The sequence below is a fragment of the Pongo pygmaeus genome, chromosome 9, assembly GCF_028885625.2.
Source record: "Pongo pygmaeus isolate AG05252 chromosome 9, NHGRI_mPonPyg2-v2.0_pri, whole genome shotgun sequence".
In the NCBI taxonomy this organism is placed as follows: domain Eukaryota; kingdom Metazoa; phylum Chordata; class Mammalia; order Primates; family Hominidae; genus Pongo; species Pongo pygmaeus.
In genome coordinates this window covers 130472416-130480577 of record NC_072382.2, presented here as the reverse complement: position 1 = coordinate 130480577, position 8162 = coordinate 130472416, and positions in this window count along the sequence as shown.

Sequence of the window (8162 nt, the reverse complement as noted above, 5' to 3'; positions counted from 1 at the left end):
TGGTTTTCCTACCTGCATACTTCTAAGGTATTTTTCCTGTTATCCACATGCTTACAATAGAGTGATGGAATGTGGCTACTTGTTGCTGATTTTGTCTAGGATATGGTGATCACTTTTGGTCTCAAAAACATTGCTTTCCCCTCAAAAGCGTGCAGCTATGACTGCAGTCATTGCTCTGGTTTCCATCGTTTTGGTTTATTTCTCTGGACACCATCATGCTCACACTAGACCTTTATTCTTTGCCTTCTATGTCTAGCATCTTTCCTCTGTTTGTTTTCATTTTGGCCCTTTCCTTCGCATTCTAGAAAAACTTCTCAAGTCTATTTTCCAATTGCTGATTGTTTTTTCTGCAATTTCAGTTCTACTTTTTCCTTCCAACATCTTAATTCTATTATATTTTTTATTTGCTTGTTATCTTCCATTATCTTGCTCATATCTTTTCATCTTTTCTCTTTCTTTTTCTTTTTTTTTTGAGATGGAGTCTTACTCTGTCACCCAGGCTGGAGTGCAGTGGCACGATCTCGGCTCACTGCAACCTCCACCTCACGGGTTCAAGTGATTCTCTGGCCTCAGCCTCCCAAGTAGCTGGAGATACAGGCACCTGCCACTAAGCCCAGCTAATTTCTGTATTTTTAGTGGAGATGGGGTTTTACCATAATGGCCAGGCTGGTTTCAAACTCCTGACTTCAGGTGATCCGCCCGCCTCAGCCTCCCAAAGTGCTGGGATTACAGGTGTGAGGAGCCACCACGCCTTCTCTCTCTCTCTCTCTCTCTCTCTGTCTTTCTTTCTACCTCATATTCTGTTTTCTGCTTAGGTGTCCTATTACTATTTCAAAGATGCCATATCTCCTGACATTCTATTGAAATTACCTCTTTAGAGGTCTGATATTTCCAAGAGTCTTTAAGATGATGTGCCCTTTCTTTTTCCCTTTCTCTCTCTCTCGTTTTTTTATTGCGTTTTTCCCCATAAGATTCATTGCTAACCAAACAAAATGGTTGCTAATATACACAGCATGTGGATTCCTGTGTGTCCTCTGGGTCCTGGAGCCTACGTTGAATCCCCTTTTCATGTTAACAGGCACATGTCAGGTACACTCAGGGCTGAGCTAACTTCCCAGTGTCTGGCAGCTCTTCTTCCAGGTTGGTCTCCTGGCATGACAGGGCATTTTTATGCTTAAGTCTGATGCCTACACCTCCCGGGAGGCAATGCGCTGCTTCTGCCTGGCTTTATTCCTGGCTTTTCAGGTTCTCATTAGTTGTGGAGGCAAGTCCTGATGAGGGTGTGAGGGAGGGCTGGGGCACAGGCACCCTCTGGATTGAAGTGCCTGCACTGCGGAGGGAGAGCAGACTGGCATGGGAAGGTGACCGGCCCACTTGCTTCATCCCCCACACCCTTGGCTGCTTTCATCAGTCAAGTTCCATCAGACTCGTGTTTGTGGGGAGTCTTCTCAGATTCTGTCAATATGCTTCATTTTTGGTTTTGGGAATTTTTGTCTTTTTCTGTCTTAAGAAGAATGTTAATAGAAGGGAGGCAGGGTCTTAAGTGGAGGGCTTAAATAGAGGCCAGATGCCATTTCTTGCCTTTATTTTAAGGTTTGAGTGGTGCTACCAGAGAAATAAATCTTAGTCAATTAAGATGAAAGCATAAAGCTTTTGGCAAAGAGGAGGAAATGGCAAGAGCCAGCCTTATGACAGGCAGCAGGTGGTTTGTGGGTGTGTAACCCTCAGGGTGGAATGAGCATTTCTTTTTGCTGCAGTCAGAAAGACTCTTACAATTCCAGACCCCCTCCACCCCCGGCTGCATAGATCTCTCCTTCCTTTGGGGATTCCGGGATTTCCTATGTCTCTTAAAAACTTTTCCTTATTTTCTATTAATACAAGGGTGTTTAAAATGTGCTTAAAAATTAGTGCTGCAGAGTCTATGGGATATTGCGTCATAATAAGAAATATAGCCTGTAATCCCAGCACTTTGGGAGGCTGAGGCAGGAGGATTACTTAAGGCCAGAGAGTTTGAGACCAGACTGGGCCAAAAATGAAATGATAAATAATGATAATATTAAAATTTTATATATATACATATATACACATATATACATACGTATACATATGTGTATATATGTATATAAATATATATAAATTATATACAAATATATAAATATATAAATATGTATATATAAATATATAGTTATAAATGTATATAAATGTACATTTATATATAAATATATATATACACATTTATATATAAATATATAAATGTATATTTTAATATATGTGTATATATACATATATGTATATGTGTATATAAATATATACATATGTGTATATGTGTATATACATATATACATATGTGTATATACATATATACATATATGTATATGTGTATATACATATATACATATATGTATATGTGTATATACATATATACATATATATGTATATGTGTATATACATATATACATATATGTATATGTGTATATATATACTATACAGTATATATATACTGTATGGTATGTATACCATATATATACTGTATAGTATACATACTATACAGTATATATATACTATATAGTATATATACTATATAGTATATATATACTGTATAGTATGTATACTATATAGTATATATGTATATATACTATATATGTATATATATACTATATATGGTATACATACTATACTATATATACTATATATGTATATATGTATAATACATATATGTATATATACTATACTATATATGTATATATGTATAATACATATATGTATATATACTATACTATATATGTATGTACTATATACATATATGTATATATACTATACATATATGTATATATACATATATGTGTATATATAGTATATATGTATATATATAAATAGATATAAATTATATATAAATATATATGTGTATATATGTATATATGTGTGTGTGTGTGTGTATATATATATATGTGTGTGTGTGTGTGTGTATATATATATGTGTGTGTGTGTGTGTATATATATATTTGAGCTTTGTCGCTAGTTCCTGGCACAGAACTCCTAAAACTCTTGGACTCTCCTGAGTGATGGGTATGAGCAGAGCCTCTTTTGTTATTTATAATAAAGCTTTCTCAGCCATATCAGATTTTATGCTAAGGAGGTGACTCTTGGAGGGTGGGAGCTGTTCCCATAGGAACCAACCATGTGATTAGAGGGTTGAAACTTTCAGCCCCATCCTCTGACCCAGGGAAGGAAGAGAAGCTGGAGATTGAGTTTAGTCACCAATGGCCAATGCTTTAATCAATCATGCCTAAGTAATGAAGACCACATGAACACACTGAACACCAGGGTTTGGAGAGCTTCCAGGTTGGTGAACAAGAACACATCCATGTTCCAGGAGAGTGGTGCAGCTTAACTCCTCAAGGACAGAAGCTCCTGTGCTCAGGACCCTCTGTGGCCTCACTCAATGTATCTCTTATTCATCTGTATCCTTTAAAATCTCCTTTCTAATAAATTGATAATCATAGGTAATGATAAACTTTTACTGAGTTCTTTAAGCCATTCTAGCACATTATTGATCTCAAAGAGAGGCTGTTGAGAAGCCCTGATTTATAGCTAGTCTGTCAGAAGTGCAGGAGGCCTGGACCCGTAATTGGCATCTAAAGTGGGGGCAGCCGTGTAGGACTGAGTCTGTAACTTGTGGGATCTGACATTAACTAACTCCAGGTAGGTAACGTGAAAATGGAATTGAATTGTAGGAAACCTAGTGGGTATTTGGAGAACTGGGAAATAATTTGGGGTGGAACAGACTCACACATTTGGTGTCAGAAGTGTTGTGAGTATAGAAAAACAGTACTGTGCTTTTAGTCTGATTGTGTGGGAAAAAGAGTGTGCTGGCCGACTGTGACCCTGTAAGATAGGGTGTTGATATGGTTTGACTGTGTCCCCACCCAAAATATCATCTTGAATTATAATCCCCATAATCCCCACATGTCAAAGGAGAGACCAGGTGGAGGTAATTGAATCAGGGAGGCAGTTTCTCCTATGCTGTTCTCGTGATAGTGAGTAAGTTCTCAGGAGATCCGATGGCTTTATAAGTGTTTGATAGTTCCTCCTGCATTCATTCTCCTTCCTGCAGGGTGAAGAAGGTGCCTTGCTTCCCCTTCACCTTCTACCATGATTGTAAGTTTCCTGAGGCCTCCCTAGCCATGCGGAACTGTGAGTCAATTAAACTTCTTTCCTTTATAAATCACCCAGTCTTGGGCAGTACTTTTTAGCAGTGTGAGAGGGACTAATACAGGTGTAAACCAGACATTGCATAGACATAGCTGGCTCTGTGAGATAAATACCCATGGATTGATAGAAGGAAAGAGTTTGGAGGACTTGCTAGAGTATTAATCAACATTGCATAGTACATTTGGGAGTGAGGTTATTCCATTTATTTAATAATAGCCAAGATTTATTGAGCACCTACCATATGTCAAGCATTAAAATAGATAAGGGGGATACATCAGTGAATATGACAAATTACCTGCCCTTGAGCAGCTGATAGAAAAGTAACCAGAATATTACATGTGCTCAGTGGACCTGAAACTGGTGTACGTCCATGGTACTATGAAACAGTGAAGGAGGGGGACTGATATGGCTTGGATGTGTCCCTACCCAAATCTCATCTTGAATTGTAGCTCCCCTAATTTCCTAGTGTTGTGGGAGGGACCCAGTGGGAGATAATTGAGTCATAAGGTGGTTTCTCTCATACTGTTCTCATGGTAGTGAATAAATATCACCAGATCTGATGGTTTTATAAGGGGAAACCCCTTTCGTCTGGCTCTCATTCTCTTCTCTTCTCTGCCACCATATGAGACATGCCTTTTGTCTTCCCCCATGATTGGGAGGCCTCCCCAGCCACGTGGAACTGTAAGTCTGTTAAACCTCTTTCTTCTGTAAATTGCCCAGTCTCAGGTATGTCTTTATCAGCAGCTTGAAAATGGACTAATATAGAGACAATTAAACCAATTGCAGTAGATACAAAAGAACCCACAAAAGGAAGTCAATTAAAAAAAAAAAACCTCTAGTATAGAAGGATATATTCCTCAGCTGAAAAAAACCTTAAGTCTACAAAATCAAAGAGGGCATGAAGATCCAGTCAAGTTCAATTTTTAAAAAAGTACTCGTGGTGAGTGGTCAACAGCACAGATTCTGGAGACAAATCATTTGGACTTGAAGCCTCCAATACTTCACTACTTATGAGCTGTTTGAACTTGGGCCATGCACCTAATCTCCGAGCTCAGTTTTCTCATCTGTCAAATGGGTCTAATAACAGTATTTGTATCATAATGTTTTCTTCTAAGGATTCAATGAATTAATACATGAAAATTGTTTAGTTTCCAGCATATAATAAATATTGGATGCTAGTAGGCACATTCTTGTAAAATTGCCAAGTTTCAAAATTAGAGTAAAAAATGTTTAAATTTTCCAGACAGAAAGAACAAATTATAGATAAATAAGAAGCAATCAGGCTGGCATCTGACCCCTTGTCTGCAACAGGGAAAATTATGAAATGGTCAAATAACGTTAACAACCAGTGAATCTAAACTAAAATCTAATGGATTAATGGTAGGCTGTTCTGGAAATGCACTGTGGGTGCTAGACGATAGTTCTTAAAATAAAGGTATAGACAATACAGGCTATAAGGGAGATCCTAATACTGTTCCAGGATTAAACAATTGTCATAAAATGAGCTGGTGGAGTGGAAAAGGAACAATTTTGTGAATATTACTTTTTGGGCAAAGAGGAGTAGGAAGAGGTAATGTTTTAAATATCTCTTTGTATTAGAATATAGAAAGATGGGAAAAAAAAGCCTCTTGGAGGGAGAAAGAGTTGATATTTTGTTTTCAAGCAATAGTACAGAATTACATTCTGGATTAAGGGCACTTGGAGAAAAATGTTAGCCCTCAAGGGAGATGAAATTCCAGAAGAACTCTAACAAGGAGGGAAACTACAATGAATAGCCACTTAATCAAATAAGAAAAAATAGGGACAAAGAAAAAAGAAGAAACAAGCAAAGTAAAATTAATAGCAAACATAAACTGAGCAGCCATATGGTATTGTGATTAATAGCCCTAGTGGGCTTGAGACTTGAGCAGTTCACTTACATAAAGTACTTAGAACATGGCGACATTAGATGAGTGAGTCTCCTCTGCTCCCTCCTCCTCCTCTTCTTCCTCCTCCTCCTCCTCCTCATTCTTATTATTGCAGTACATATGAATGAACTGAATTGTGTTATTAAAAACAGAGATATCAGACTGGAATTTAAGGAACATAATTCAGTTATATGCTGTCCCTTAGAAAAGCACTTAAAGTGGAAATGATTAGTTTAAAATCAAGAAATGAATAAGCATTACACCCAATAAATGCTAATAAAAAGAAAGAAGGTGTAAAATTAATCTTATAAAAGTTTACATTTAGAGACACTAAAAAGAAGAAAAGAAGCCTAGTTATGAAAAGCTGAAAAAGCATAATTTATGAAGATATATAAGATATAAATGTTTGAATTAAGCCATACATAAAAAGTAATAAAAAGAAAAAACTTGATAAAAATAACATTACAGGAGAAAACTACAATGTGTGTTTCTCAGAACTTGCAATATCATGCAGACAAAAACAAGTAGGATTATTGGTAAATTGAATTATATAATCAATAAATGCAATTTAATCACATATACATATATGCATATATTATGTATATATACACATATGATATTCAATTATGTGTACATACTTTCATATTTTAATTTAAAAATACTTTTTCATGTGTTCAAGGAACATTTACAAAAATACATCATGTACTTGAAAACCTTGACAAACTAAGAAGATAATTTGTTTGGAAAATTCCATCCAGATCATAATCTATCATAATTAAAAACAAATAATAAAATATATCCAGAAAGCTTACCTCCTGGGAAATTAATGCTCTGAGATTAACCCTTAATTAAAAGAGAAAATCAAAAGTAAGGTTGCAAGTCCTCTGGAAAGGAAAGAAAAGGCACATATTTCTGCCCCCACACCTATGTGCTTCTGCTAGTGTGACTAGTGCCAGGCAGGTCCCAGGGATACCATTCTCTGCCCGGAGTCCACGAACTGTACAGGCATGGGGTCAGAGCTGCTGCCAGCACTGGGAAGGGCCGGGCAGATGTGCATGGAGGAAGAATTAACCGTAGGCAAGAGAAAAGACAAACTTAGCATCTTTCAAGTCTTTTGTCTCAAATGGCACAAATGCAAGGGAGACTTGCCTGAAGAAGTATAAATCCATTTTCTTGCATGTCTTGGTGTTTTGAGGTGTGGTTTTGGAGGAACTCACACATTTTCACAGTGTTTGCAATAGTTGCGCATGGTGCCTCAGGAACATTTTGCAATACTGAACAATTCATATTACACTTGCATTTGTGCACATGGAGGCCTAGACGACATGACTCAAGTGTGATAATTATTCTTTACACTTGAGTTAAAAAGACAGTGAATGTTAGAATTCCAAATAGTTTCCTTTTTATAAAATTATTTAACAATCTTAAATTTTCAAAAATTATATTAAGATGTCAGCTTTTATTAATATAATCAGTTTTTATTTAAAATTTGATATTTATTATCCATAATTTGTACTTGACCTTTTAATTTTAATACATAATTTAAAGAATTTTCTTTTATTTATTTATTTACTTTATTATACTTTAAGTTCTAGGGTACATGTGCACAACGTGCAGGTTTGTTACATATGTATACATGTGCCATGTTGGTGTGCTGCACCCATTAACTCATCATTTACATTAGGTATATCTCCTAATGCTATCCCTCCCCCCTCCCAATTTAAAGAATTTTCAAAGAGAAAAACTTCTGAAAACATATGAACAATAATTTTAATTTCCCCCCTCTTAATATTCACTTTAATTTAGGTTTTTGGTAACATAGATTCAAAATGTTTACATTTTGAGTAAAATTACATTTTACCTTTAAGTTAGTACTTTTGATAGAACATAAATTATGTGAAAATCCTGATTACAACTATATAATTAATAATTTGGCCAAAATGTAAGTGTGAGAAATAAAGTTTTTGGAATAAATATATTACAATTTATTCTTTATATTTGTCTTTATTTTATTCTCACTCAAACATTGTTTGTCCATTAAGA